Source organism: Diabrotica virgifera, chromosome 9 (genome assembly GCF_917563875.1).
Source record: "Diabrotica virgifera virgifera chromosome 9, PGI_DIABVI_V3a".
Lineage (NCBI taxonomy): Eukaryota > Metazoa > Arthropoda > Insecta > Coleoptera > Chrysomelidae > Diabrotica > Diabrotica virgifera.
In genome coordinates, this window is record NC_065451.1 from 118292110 (window position 1) to 118308005 (window position 15896).

Here is a 15896-nt window from a genome sequence, read left to right on the forward strand (position 1 = left end):
AGAGAGTAATAACCCAACACAGATACATCAAGTGTTATCCTAGGAGCTTAACAGTTAATTATAAATATAACATTGAATTTATTATAAGAATATATATGGATTTTATACCCATATGATATGCTATGATTTTATAACCATAAGAATTTTAGTCAATGACCTTACATCCGCTATCATTATTGTCTTCAAGAAACAAATTTTAAAGATCAACATTGCCGTACATTTAATATCTTTTCAACTTTTTATAAGAATTGAAACGATCAGGAAAAAGCAAGTGGTGGAGGGGTCTTTTATTTTAATACCACCCTTGAAGAACAAAAAAACAATTTCTCTTAGAACAGACATCGAAGCTGTAGCTATTTTAATTAAATGTAATGTAATCCTATTTACAGACTTGCCATTTTTTTATAATTCACCTTAAATTTAACTTACAATGTGATTACATAAAAAGGTATTTTCGATCTTATTCTTAATAGTACTTAGTGATAAATGAAAAAATAATTGCTATTAAATTTCTTTGCACTTCTACACTACGATCACAATAATTAAGATACACTAGAAATAAACAAACCAAGACACGTTGAATGTTACGAGGAACACTCCCAATTCATAATTCACAATGTATACAGGGTGAGGCAGATAAAGGGCCTATTAGAAATATCTCGAGAACTAAAGCTAACAGAATAATGAAAATTGGTATACAAGGGTTTTGAGGTATAAACTATTTAATGAAAATATTTTGATCTCTTTGCTACTTCCAATTATACCGGAAGTTGATTGTAACTTCGTATTTTTAAATAGGACACCCTATATATTTTTACATTTTTGGATTCTCCTAGATTTCTTCTTTCTTAAAATATAAGGTTTTGTAATATTATACAGGGTAGGTTAAAAGATAATTACGTTTTCTTATTAATTTCGTAGCAACATTAACATCCTGTAGGATTGTAGTAGTTTGACATAATCTCTCTTCAATCCTGACCCCCGGAGGGAGTGTAGTGGTCGACGTGATGTCGTGTATTGTCCGTCTCCAAAGATCTCTGTCTTTGGTCATTTCTTTTAATTCATGCATAGGTCTTTTGCATATTCGGACTTTACTGGAGAGCCGTTGGCTAACTTTTAGCTCTCTTAAAATCGAATTATTTGTTCTATGGTCGGTCCAAGGAATTCGTAGCATTCGTCTCCAACAGAACATTTCAGTGGCGTCTATATTTCTTCTTTCCGAATTTCTCAGGGTCCAAGATTCACATCCGTAAGTCAGTATTGGGAATATTAAGCAGTTGATCAACCTCATCTTTAACGCTCTTGAAATTTGACAGTCCTTCCATATTGTGGTCATTTTTGCTGTGGCGACTTTTTCTAGATCACATCTACGTTTTATTTCCTCCTGTAGTGACCCTGTGTTTGTGATTAATGATCCCAGATATAAGTATGAGTTCACAACCTCAAACCGATCAATTGTGGTTATATGTAGATGATTGTTATGTAGTCTATCCACTATCGTGATCTTTGTCTTTGATGTTTAACTGGAGACCAAATATTTGACTCTCGTTTTCAACCAGTCGTATAAGATCAATCAGCTCTGCTTGACTATTTGCAAGAAGGGCTGTGTCATCTGCGAAACGTAGGTTGTTTATTTTATGACCATTTATTGAGATGCCTTTTTCCCATCCTTCAAGTGATCTTCTCATAATATGCTCTCCATATATATTGAATAATTGTGGTGATAGTATACATCCCTGTCTGACACCCCGTTCTGGATGAAATTCGTTTGAAAGTGTGTCAAGCACTTTAACTGATCCAGTAGTGTGTTCGTATAGTTCAGTTATAAGCGAACGCCTTACGATAATCTATAAAGCATATGTACAGTGGATTATTGAATTCCCTAGATTTTTCGATTATCTGTCTTATATTTAACAGGTGTTTCTCTAGTACCCCTACCTTTGGTAAATCCAGTTTGCTCTTGTGGAATTTCTCTTTGAAGGAATGTTTTTAGTCTCTCGTTGATTATATGAAGCATTATTTTACTGGCATGTGATATAAGATAAATAGTTCTATAATTGTCGCATTTATGGAAGCTGCCTTTTTTATGAATTGTGGTTATTGTAGATTTTGTCCAGTCTTCAGGCCATTGTTTTGAATGCCATATTTGGTTACAGAGTAGATGAAGCAGTTTTACGCCAGTTTCTTCTGCGGCTTTGAGCATTTCTGCTGTTATCATATCTGGACCTGGTGCTTTATTATATTTGAGCTTACTGATCGCGAGTCTTAGTTCATTTTCAAGTATATCAGGTTCTTCTTCCACCTCGTCAGAGATTTGGTTAACAGGGTCTTGGCGTTGAGCATCTTTATATAAGTCCCTGCAATAGGATCTCCATGTCTCGGTTATATATTCTCTGTTTGTTCTCAGAGTTCCAGTGTTGTCTTCAATGGCCCAAGTTCTGGCTTTAAAGTCTCTTGTTAAGTAGCGTATTTTTCTAAATAGATCTCTCGGCTGATTATTCTAATCATGTCTCTCAATTTCTTTGCATATACCCTGGTAGTACTCGTTTTTGTCTGTCTTGCATCTTCGTTTTATTTCTCTATTGAGGTTTCTTAAACTAGCTTTTTCCCTTTCATCATGCACGCCACTTTGACAAAGATTTCTTCTATTCTCAATGATTTGAAAGGTCTCATCTGTTATCCAGTGTTTCCGTAAGTGTTTGACATAATAAACTCTATTAATATTCAAATGATTTTTAATATAGTTTACTATTGTTAAGAGTTATTATTATAGTTAAATTTTTCATTTTAGTATACAGGGTTGGCCGAAACTCGGAATGAGTATTTTCTGAGTTTTCTTAAATAGAACACCCTGTATTTTAGTATTGTAATGAAAAGTTATTTTATGGTACTTTTTAATTTATTAAGCATTCCCTATACCTAACTGCTTTAATTCGTGAGTTATTGGTGATTCAAGTCAAACATTAATTGCATCACAAAATAGGTGACATTGTATTAGGTTGGCCGTGAAAATATTCAATAAAAAATAATTTTTTGGAAATAAATACATATTAATCTAGACTTATACTTAAAATTGTCAATAATGGTTGAACTATCAAAATACCATCGAAGTTAAGATTGTTGGTGCGATTAACAATTAAGCACAAATTAAAGCAGTTAGGTATATGGAATCCTTAAGAAGTAAAAAAGTACCATGGAATATCATTTCATTACAATACTAAAATATAGGGTGTTCCATTTAAGAAAACTCAGAAAATACTCATTCCGAGTTTCGACCCACCCTGTATACTAAAATTGAAAGTTTAGCTACACTAATAATTGTTAACAAAAGTAGACTATATTAAAAATCCTTTGAACATAAATAGAGTTTATTATGTCAAACTACTACAATCCTACAGGGTGTGAATATTGCTACGAAATTAATAAGAAAACGTAATTATCTTTTAACCTACCCTGTATAATGTTGTAAAACCTTATATTTTAAGAAAGAAGAAATCGAGGAGAATCCAAAAATGTAAAAATATACAGGGTGTCCCATTTAAAAAAACGAAGTTATAAGCAACTTCCGGTATAACCGGAAGTACCAAATCGATGAAAATATTTTCATTAAATAGATCAGGCTTCAAAACCCCCTTATTCCAATTTTCATAATTCAGTTGCCTTTAGTTCTCGAGATATTTCTAATAGGCCCTTTATCTGCCTTACCCTATATACATTGTAAATCCCAAATTATCATTTACAAAGTTTATACATAGTAAATCATGAGTCGGGAGTACTCCTATAACATTCAATGTTTCTTTTGGTTTGTTTATTTCTAGTGCACCTATACACATTCTCTGTATGGGTTTATTTACAGTATAAGTTCGATAATGGAATTCTACTCGTAAATAAAAAAAGTCTTGAGATCTGGTGTCTCTACAGGGAGTAGAGCCACCATGTTAAGCAATATTCACCTATTATCAGAGTTTATAGCCGGATAATATATTACTAGTAATGTAGGTTGAATTTAAAAATTTATGAAACAAATTTGCTATATTTTGGGAATTATCAGAAGTTTTATTGTCATTATTGATTGTGTTTGCAAGAAAATGTTGAATAATAGTTTTTATTATTGTATATAAACAATGTATTAAAATTATTTTTAATTATAAAAATGTTTTCTGTATATTAATTTTGGGTATTGCAAAATATAGAGATAATCTTAAGCAAAAATCATGTTGTGTTACATACTTATACAACTAATGAAATTTGATATCTGATCGCATACCTATATCATATAATATATTTCCTTCCTTGTATTTCTACAAATATTTCAAAATCAAAACTAGCCAAATCGATTAAGTCGTTCCCAAATTATAAAATAAAGTATATAAAAAAAACAAAATGACATTTGTTAAAAATTGAGGGGGTCACAAAAAATAGAAGGAAATCAAAAAAAATCAAAATCCATAAGGAAAAATTTTCCTGTAGCTGGCTGTATACCATTAATTAAAAAAATTGAAGAAAAAGATCTTCTGTGTAAAATTAATATACCTTTTACACAGAAGATCTTTTTCTTCAATTTTTTTAGAAAAAATCGAGTGCAGTGACTGTCGAGGGCAATTGATTAAATCCACTGTTGCATGGCTACGGGCAAAATCACTATACGCTGTGAGCTCGTACGTAGAGGGGATATTTAAAAGTTCGTGAGCGGCAGTAGTGACAAGTTAGTGAACTTTTTCTGGAAATTTGACATAAATGTCAAAGTGATTAATTTAAAACATTGAAATTAAAAACATTAATAGGAAAAAATACTAGTCGGTCAAAGCTGTGGTGTATATTTTTACCTTAAATATACTTACGTTTTAAATACTGAATTTAAATTTTTTTAATATTTCGTAATATGTAATTATAAATTAATCCAAGCGTCATCTACACAATAATTGTGAAAGTATCCAAAGTAAGAAATTAATATTTCATCAATAGAACGTCAAAATGATTAGCAAAATCTTAAAAAAATCAATTACAATTTCATTACTTTTTTGCGTTGTAAATATTACGCCACAAAAATTAAATAATAAATTTAAAAATTTCCGGCGAAAGTTGCATTAGTAATCCGCTAGTTAGCGACACCATCGAAGCTCAGAGCGTATACTAAATTTACAATCAAGATGCAGTAGAAATAAACAAACCAAGACACGTTAATTGCTACTAGGAGCACTCCCCAATCATAATTTACAATGTATATATGTTGTCAATCCCAAATCATGATTCCCAAAGTTTATACATTGTAAATTATGATTGGGTAGTGCTCCTAGTAGCATTTAACGTGTCTTGGTTTGTTTATTTCTACTGCATCTTGTTTGTAAATTTAGTATAGTTCATTAATAAGAATAAAATTAGCATTTTTGTAGTAGAAATAGTCATAGCCAAGAAAAGCTACAGCTACATTTCCATTAATGTAAATGGAAAAGGCTGGATGATAGTTATCATATTTTAATAAATATTGATCAGCAATTTTTAGATCTATGTTACTTATATTAGAAAAAACAAGATATAAGAAACCCCCATTATAGTTTGGTATACTATTTAATTGAAAAAATATTTAAAAAATGAAAAATTTCAATACATTTAACTTTGTTGCAACTTTGTTCTCCCAAACATGCTTACGTTTGAAGGAACATGTATGTACTTACTTCTCACCCTAACAGCACTCACAAATACCTGCCCAGGCTAATAGTAGGAGATAAGGACTTTTTAACAACAGAAAATTTAAACATTTTTAATGATGAGACCAACCAAATTGAATGCGCATACTGGTATAACATCGCCAATCGATTTGTGACCACAACTAAAATTATATAACCAAATCCTGAATTATGCCGATGGCATTAGGTTCTTAGGAATGATTTTTGATACAAAACTTGCATAAAAAAAAACATTCTATAGTAGAACCCCGATTATCTGTGTGCGGATTATCCATTCTATAATTTTATATTACTCAAATTGCAACCGCATCATTGGATCAACAAGTGAAATCTTAGAAAAAAATTGTAAAATTTAACATTTGGTAAAATTCCCTAAAAATATTAATATATGTACATACTTAGCAAAATTTATTATTAATTATATTAAGTAACTACTTGTCTTATCTAACAATAAAACACTGAAAACGTTTGTTTTCTATACTTCCACAAAATTTATTATAACTAAGTGACTACAGCTGTTTCGGCGAAGTGCCTTTCTCAAGTGATATAGTTTACGATGTGTTTGCCTTTTTAAGTCTTCAACTGAAGAGGTTGAGGAGTGGGGAGCTGTTTGTCTCGAGTTGGTCATTCAGAATTATATCTGTATTTTTCAGTTTATTAATTTCCATAGATTCTAAAAAAGATAGCTTAAGGCCTTTATTTTGAATATGTAGAATTTGAAACTCTTTATTGAAAGAATGATTATGATCTAGAAGGTGAAGTGCGTATGTAGAACTGTCTGTTTTTCTATTGTTGAATGCCCTTTTGTGTTCTGCTATCCGTTTGTCAAAAGTTCTGCCAGTTTGACCGATGTACGTTTTCGGACAGTCACCACAAGTTAGTTTGTACACACCACTCTGTAGTTGCTTTCTATTTCGGCTTTTATTGTTCTTAATATATTTGCTTAAGTTGTTGTTAGTTCTGAAAGCTGGTGTTATTCCTTTCTTTTTTATGTATCTGGCTATCTTTGTTGTTATCTTGCCAGTATATGTGAGAGAGCAGAAGGTACTGGGTTCTTTCTGTGGTGGTGGATACACTAATTTCAGGGCTTTCTTATGGAGTTTTTGGTTTAAAATTTTGTTAACTGTTTGTTCGTTATAGCCGTTGTTTACTGCTATTTGTTTAATGATGTTTAGTTCTATCTCGAGTTATTTTTTGTCATGGGAATTTCTGTCAGTCTATGTATCATGCTATGGTAGGCTGCTAATTTGTGTTGTGTAGGATGGGATGATGAATTGTGTATAGTTGTGTCAGTATGGGTAGGTTTATGATATACGGAGAACTCATGTTTGTTGTGTAGTCTGGAAATCGTTACATCTAGAAAGTTTATGGAGTTATTCTGTTCTGTTTCTATTGTAAACTCAATATTATTATGAAGTGAATTAATATATGATAGAAATTGGTCAAGTTGTCTGTTAGTTCCTGTAAAGCATACTAGTATATCATCCACGTATCTCCACCAATATAAGAACTGTTTAAATACGGGATGTTTAGAAATTGTTGTTTCAAGTTGGTTCATAAATATATCTGATAGCAATGGGCTTAGAGGATTACCCATAATAAGTCCTGCACTGTTGTTTGTGTATATTTGATTATTGAATTCAAAATAGTCTTGATTTATGCAAATTTCAAGAAGGTGTAAAATTTCAGATGCAATGATCGGATTTGTACTATTATGGTCTAAAAGATTTTTAACTAAAACAAAAGTTTCTGTAGGAGGAACACTAGGAAAAAGATTTTTTACGTCAAATGAAATTAGTCTGGAGTTGTTGGGCAATTGAAAATGTTGTATTTTATTAACTAGTTCTACTGTATTTTTTACGGTGAATTTAGGTGAAAATTTAGTGTATTCTGTAATAATATCTGACAGTTTTTTTGAAAGTTTATATGACGGAGCTGTATAAAAAGAAACTACAGGTCTTATTGGGTGGTCAGGTTTGTGTAGTTTAATAAAAGAGTATAATTTAGGAGGTTGTGGGTTCATAATATTAAGGTATTTCTGTTCTGTTGGATTTAGTATTGATTTTGAATTTTCAATGGCTAGTTTAATTTGTTTTCGGTATTTTTCTGTGGGGTCTTTGTTTAGTTTTATACTGTTTTGGTTAGTTAAAAATTCTATTGTTTTGTTATTATAGTCTCGTTTGTCGATAGCAATAGTAGTGTTACCTTTGTCTGCTTTTGTAAATATTATGTCATGTTTTATTGATTTATTTTTAATTGAAACGGCTATTTGGTTTTCTTTGAAACAGGAATTATTAGTTTCACTACATACATCAGTAATAGATTTTGAAATGATGCTTTTTTCTATGTTTTTGGCAGTTTTGTTTAACGCTACTTCACATTCTACACCTAGATATTCTAAATTTTTTTGATTATTATGTTGAGGCAAGTTATGTTTGAATCCTTTCTCTAAAAGTTCTATTTCACTATTATTGAATTTAGTATCTGTTAAGTTTATAAATCTATTGAAAAAACTATGATTTGAAAAATTTGTTGTATGAGTATTGAGTTTTTTACTATTGCAAATTAGATTATTTAGTTTTTTACATTGTGTATTAAATTTTTTGTCTATTATATTATCTACTTCAGTTCTTACTTTAGAATCTAGGATATCAAATTCTATATTATCTAATCTATAATGTAATTCTGAATAACATACCTTAAGATAAACAGCTATAATATCTCGTTTTCTGTACTGGGTGCTCCTATCCCGTTTCAGCCATCTGGTTTGACCCTGGTGGATACCTGCTATGGCAGCGGCACTGCGGTTGTTGGTTTTTAACTTTATGTATTTCGGGAACACGTTGTTTTTCACGCACATGTTTAGAAACCAGATATTTTGTGTTGTTACTCTACGCTTTAAAAGCAATCTTGAAAACAATATGGTCAATAGCCCTGTATTGGCTTCCTGTAAATAATTGATGGATTCGACCGTTACTTGATGGAAGTTCATTTTATCTAACAATAAAACACTGAAAACGTTTGTTTTCTATACTTCCACAAAATTTATTATAACTAAGTGACTACAGCTGTTTCGGCGAAGTGCCTTTCTCAAGTGATATAGTTTACGATGTGTTTGCCTTTTTAAGTCTTCAACTGAAGAGGTTGAGGAGTGGGGAGCTGTTTGTCTCGAGTTGATATTGGTGGAGATACGTGGATGATATACTAGTATGCTTTACAGGAACTAACAGACAACTTGACCAATTTCTATCATATATTAATTCACTTCATAATAATATTGAGTTTACAATAGAAACAGAACAGAATAACTCCATAAACTTTCTAGATGTAACGATTTCCAGACTACACAACAAACGATGAGTTCTCCGTATATCATAAACCTACCCATACTGACACAACTATACACAATTCATCATCCCATCTTACACAACACAAATTAGCAGCCTACCATAGCATGATACATAGACTGACAGAAATTCCCATGACAAAAAATAACTCGAGATAGAACTAAACATCATTAAACAAATAGCAGTAAACAACGGCTATAACGAACAAACAGTTAACAAAATTTTAAACCAAAAACTCCATAAGAAAGCCCTGAAATTAGTGTATCCACCACCACAGAAAGAACCCAGTACCTTCTGCTCTCTCACATATACTGGCAAGATAACAACAAAGATAGCCAGATACATAAAAAAGAAAGGAATAACACCAGCTTTCAGAACTAACAACAACTTAAGCAAATATATTAAGAACAATAAAAGCCGAAATAGAAAGCAACTACAGAGTGGTGTGTACAAACTAACTTGTGGTGACTGTCCGAAAACGTACATCGGTCAAACTGGCAGAACTTTTGACAAACGGATAGCAGAACACAAAAGGGCATTCAACAATAGAAAAACAGACAGTTCTACATACGCACTTCACCTTCTAGATCATAATCATTCTTTCAATAAAGAGTTTCAAATTCTACATATTCAAAATAAAGGCCTTAAGCTATCTTTTTTAGAATCTATGGAAATTAATAAACTGAAAAATACAGATATAATTCTGAATGACCAACTCGAGACAAACAGCTCCCCACTCCTCAACCTCTTCAGTTGAAGACTTAAAAAGGCAAACACATCGTAAACTATATCACTTGAGAAAGGCACTTCGCCGAAACAGCTGTAGTCACTTAGTTATAATAAATTTTGTGGAAGTATAGAAAACAAACGTTTTCAGTGTTTTATTGTTAGATAAAATGAACTTCCATCAAGTAACGGTCGAATCCATCAATTATTTACTTGTCTTATGTATATGTATGTAATGTCACAAATAATCTCTCACTATGTCTATAAAATAAAAAAAAATAACTACCAGGATATTTCAATTACCATTAAGTTTTTCAACTCTGCTATTAGAGGGTACTGCATATTTGTAAGTGCTGCACAAACTTGGAAAATGTGTGAAGCATGTGGAGCCAAGCTAGATGGAATGTTATCTAGGATTTAAAAGCATTTAATTCTTCTGATTGCTCTTTCTACATGAATCCTTGCTCTGGCCACTGTTCTAGTGCAAATTACTTGTTTTTCAGTAAACTGCGGTGTGGTTAGAAATGGAGGGATATTAAAACTAACACCTGGTGGTAATATGCCATCTAACAAAAATCCCTTATCTGCAAGAATTAAATCACCAGGTGTTATTTGATCTAAAATACCACAGTCCTGAACAATTTTTTTGTCTGATGTTGAACCACCATACAATTCACTACAAAATGTGACTACCCCATTAGGAGCTACACCAATCAAACCTTTAAAAGTATTCATGTGTTTGTAAAAAACGCAGACTAACGATATTGAGAAAACCTCTTCTAATGGAACATAAAACTTTACGACACTTAATTAAATGTTTCAATCCAGAAATCAAAATGTGCTGTTTATTATACTGCAACTTGAAATCAGCAACATTTAAATGTAATTTCAAAACAATTACAGGTTATATAGGTCTGGATCCCGCGTATGAAAAAAAAGTTGATTAATAGCAAGCTGAAAATTTGTTAATAGCTTAAGGGTGTCTAGTCGGACAAACTTTGATATATGGGAACACTGAAAAAGGGGAAGATTTAATTGTGGAACAGGTTAAAAATTTGGAACGGTCAGGCCACGAAAACGTCACATGTATTTTGTCCAACATAACTTCCAATTGATTTGTTACCCTTTCATTAAACTCTCATGCAAAAATCAGACTGCTATTTATCACCTGTCATAATTCCTGTCATTTGACATGTTCTACGTGTACCACTCATTAAAATGCCCATTTGGTGATAAATAGCAGTCTGATTTTTGCATTAGAGAGTAATGAGAGTCCACGAGGAAAATAAACTTCCTGTAGCTGGCTGTATACCATAAATCACAAAAATACCAAGTTTTTTGTAAAAGGTATATATTAAAATACCCTAAATAAGGGTCACAATACAAAACGTTTTCGGATTAAGAAATCCATCATCAGTGTTTAAAAGCCCTAAAATTAAGTATAACCTAATTAAATGAGATAAAAGTTAAAATTGACAGAGGTTTTCAAGAACAAGAGGCCATACTTACAAAATTTGCATGCCTGAGCCACCAAAATGTATAGGGTAAAAACCCTTTAAATGTAAATCATAAAGTTATTTTACATATTTATATAAAATTCATCGGATGTTATAGATAAACCTGGATGTTACCCAGGGCAACACAGGACTCTCCCCACGTGGTTGGAACTTTTTTTGGAGAAAACCTCACATATTGGATTTCAATGGCCAACTGACAAGTGAATTCAAGAGCAACCCAAAATGACATCAAGAACTGTCAATGTAACCTAGTTGTAATATTACTTCAGCCACAACGTTAAAGATTAATTTGAATGTTTTAAGATAAAAAACAGTATCAAATTTACAAATATTAAAAATAAAAGATGTTCGCAAAATAAGAAAAATTTTTCCCTTAAAATAATGCATTAATTAAGTATTCAAAATAGGGAAATAAAATGTTTACGTTACAGGAAGTTATGCAGTCAACAATACCAATAGGTGTATTAGTGGTATGAAATTATCAATACGATTAGACAAATAATGGTAAAGGCCTTATACTAGGAACACAAAACAGTATGTAATGTGTACATATCGCTACTTCAGTACAAAAGGGCCACAAATCAAAAAATACGAAAATCGCGTTTATTCAAAAAATCTAACCTTAAGCAGTCATATTTTTATATACCACTGAAGCCCCCATGTATTTTACGTTTTTTAATATCGAAATGACACTTGCGCCCTTTTTGCATTTTTGTGTTTGAAAGAAAAAATATGGACAAAACCGCCACTTTGTTAGTTGTGTCCTGGCAGTCGAAGTGACCGCACGTTTCTTTTGTGCTAAACAGCCACATTTAAAAAAACCCTAGTCGTTGTTACCGTTTTTATAAACGAAAGTGCCACATTCCGAAATACGTCCGTTTTGCAAAGAAGATTCACGTAAGTACATTATTATTTCTTAAACAAAAGAGATGTGTAACGAAATACGGTCATTTTATACAAAATATTCGCATAATATATATTTTTATTTCTCAATCAAAAAGGATGTATTACAGAATACGTTCATTTTGCTTATATTCTCGTAGTTAGTATATCATTTAAAATAAAAAAAGGGCCATATCTTGGGACACGACTGTTTTTCATTTTTTATGACAGTCAAATGTTATTATTATAAAGTAAAATGCCGTTGTTTTCATTTACTTGTACAGTAGACTCTCTCTATGACGAGAAGACTCTCTCTATAACGAGAACTGAAATGGCGGACCAAGACCCTCGTTATAAGCGGATCTCGTTATATCAGACAACAATAATATTGGAATTGTTTTGTTGCCTCTTATGTAGTTTATTAACCCCTTAATGTACACGCTCTGATACGAGAGCGTGCCTTATTGGCAATTTTGTACACGCTTGACTCTGACACGAGCGACCAATAACCCATTAGGATTAGACCTATTTATGGGATACTAAAAGTTTAATTTTTTTTAACCATTAACATTTTTGCTTAAATTGTAAGAAAAAATTTACCCTGTATATTTTATGATGTAGTAAACTGATTAATACATTTTGTTTGATTATTACAAACGCCCATTCAGTAAAAAAATTATAAACATTGGTCAAATTTTTTGACCTCATCTAAATTTACATATTAATAATAAAAATTTCATTTCGGCACTTTTTTTGTCTCTCTATGGGTTATTATTGTTGAGTAAGGTTTATTACATCCGATAGTCATAAATAAATATGGTAAAAATACATTGCTGAACAGTAACTATGAAGTTTACCTCCGAGGCCCAGATTTATTTATTATATCTAATAACTTGCCTTAGGAACCGTTACAATTACATTGAAATTTGTGAGTTGTTAAAAACTGTTTTTATTGGAGACACTAAACAGCTGTAAAACATTGATACCTTTTTCTATTATGCAGCGAGTGTGAAGACATTGTAAAATCAGATTTATTTTCTAATAACTTGCAGTCCCGAACCATTGAGAATAATAGGAATTGAATTTTGTAGAATTTTCAGTATTTTGTTATTATACAAAGCGTTAGTGCATTTTGAAGGGGTTTGAAGGGAATCGTGTTTTTTTATTCTTAGAACTATTTTATGCTTAGAACTATTTATAAATATGTATAGAGATAATAGAGATTAGGAGAGAGTCCAGTCCACTGTATATTGTTTTCAATCGTCTTATTTTAATATAGTTAGTTTCAAAGTTTGAATATCATATTACACAACGTGTTTATTGCCAATTTTAATTGAGAGCCGCATTTTGTTTTGACTAATTTGGACATGCCTTATCTAAATCTGTATATTGCTAGTGCTACTCTGCAGATTAGTTATAGTGCATAAGAAGTAGGCATTTTTACTCAATGAATAATTTACTTAAATTTACAGTAGGTAAACGAAAAATGTCCTTTGAGTCATTTCCCGTATCAAGTTATTTTTAATGGGATTGATGATTGATTGTATTTTTATTTTAATTTTGTTTAAGTTTCTTAATATCATAGTGAAGTGTAATCACATTTTCATCTCGAAAAAAATATAACTATCACTAACAGCTATAATAGGGAAATTACTTTTACTAGTTTTAAGTAAAGTAAATAATTTTTAATTGAAATTAATTTGTTCCCAACTCTGATATCCAATAAGAAGTGTATACCTATTTATATATTTACATAAAACAAAAATATTTTACTTGCGCAACTCTAATAAAAAGAGAAATCCGGAATTGTTAACTATCAACAATTTATTTGTTGCAGAATGAGCAGAAGGGTGCATAAAATACTCGGCATGGTTGGGTGTAAAAACAATACTAATAAAGATAAGAAAATTGAAGAAATAAGATTCAAGGAGCAAGATAACTGTTGTAATACTCTTTCCACGCTAGTAAACTTGGAAACTCAACCACAAAACATTGACATTGATATGAAAAACTCCTCTGACATTAATTCCATACCTGGTAGCTGTGGTAGCCAACATAATTTAAATATTTTTGTTGATGATGGCACAAACTACCAAGCTAATAGCATAAACATCAGGCCAATGGTAAGAGTTCAGGAAACTGAATACGACAGCGACTCTGCATCGACTTCATCTTCAAGCAGTTCCAGGTTTGACTTATATTCAGATGACAGTGTTAAGGATCCCGACTTTCCAAGTAGGTTCGATTCACTAGACACAGACACTGATTCGGATGAAGATAATGTTGATTTCAGGCAGTTAACTGAACAATTATTATCTTCAAAACCTGGACCTTCTGGTTTTAATAAAAAAAATCCAAAAAATTGTACCTAATACATTGACTGTAGAGTGTTTACCTGTTGATATCCAGTTTAATACGATTGATGTTCAATCACCTAATGTTGAAATACTGCCTACCGACACTGAGGTCTTTAATGTTAGCCTTTCAAGTAGTGTCGATACATTCGCTACTACTGAAAATGAAAGCATTGAGAAAAAAGGTCGCAAAAGGAAGGCAAATCCAAATCATTGGAAAAGAAATGTTACCAAGTTATTAAAAAATAGTGGTAAGGCATATACATCGTTGTCAAAGTCTAAGAAAAAGATTGAAGAAAAAAAATGGGATCGGTTTGTTCTAATAAGTGTAAGTTACAATGTTTTACCAAATTTACAACCCAAGAAAGACTAACGATTTTTAATGAGTTTTGGAAATCTGCCGATTTAAAAGTACAAAGACAATTTATTCACTCCAATATGACTGAAGTTGTACCAAAGTATCGTTATATACGTATTGACAGTACTCGCAAAAATTTTAACAACGCATACTATTTGCCTTTAGGTACTGAACGTAAGAGAGTATGCAAAATATTCTTTATGAATACGCTAGCTGTTTCAGACAAGACCATCAGAACTGTTGTGAAAAAGAACAACTCCACTGTCAAAGGCATTCCGGATGAAGACCTTAGAGGAAGACACAATAATCATCATCAGATTAATCCATCTCTAAAGGACGACGTCAGGAATCATATCAACTCAATTCCGAGAATCGAGAGCCATTATTGTAGATCTCGCACTAAACGCGAATATATAGAAGGCGGTCTCACCATTGCTGCTTTACACCGAAATTATGTTGAGAAATGTGTTTCTGAGGATAAACAATATGTTCCGTATCAAATGTATTATCACATTTTTATGACAGACTTTAATATCTCCTTCTGGCAACCCAAGAAAGACCAGTGTGAAGAATGTACATCATTTAATAATGCTGACGATAAACTAAGTTTACAAGCGAAACATGAAAACCACCTGAAAGAGAAAGACTTTTCAAGATCAGAAAAAGAAAAGGATAAACAAAAAGTTACTGACAATTTTATAGTTGCTGTATATGATTTGCAGGCTGTAATGCCTTGTCCACAGGGCGAAGTCTCTAGTTTTTATTATATTTCTAAAGTAAATGTACTTAATTTTACAATTACCGAACTGGGTTCAAAAAATACAACGTGTTTTGTATGGCATGAAGGAGAAGGAGCACGAGGAGTAAATGAAATTGGCTCGTGCGTGTTTATGTATTTGGACTATTTACATAACAAAGCAACTGATGATTTCGACGTTGTGTTTTATAGCGATAATTGCTGTGGTCAGCAAAAAAATAAATATATGGTGGCAATGTATCAATATGCTGTAAATATATTACCAAAA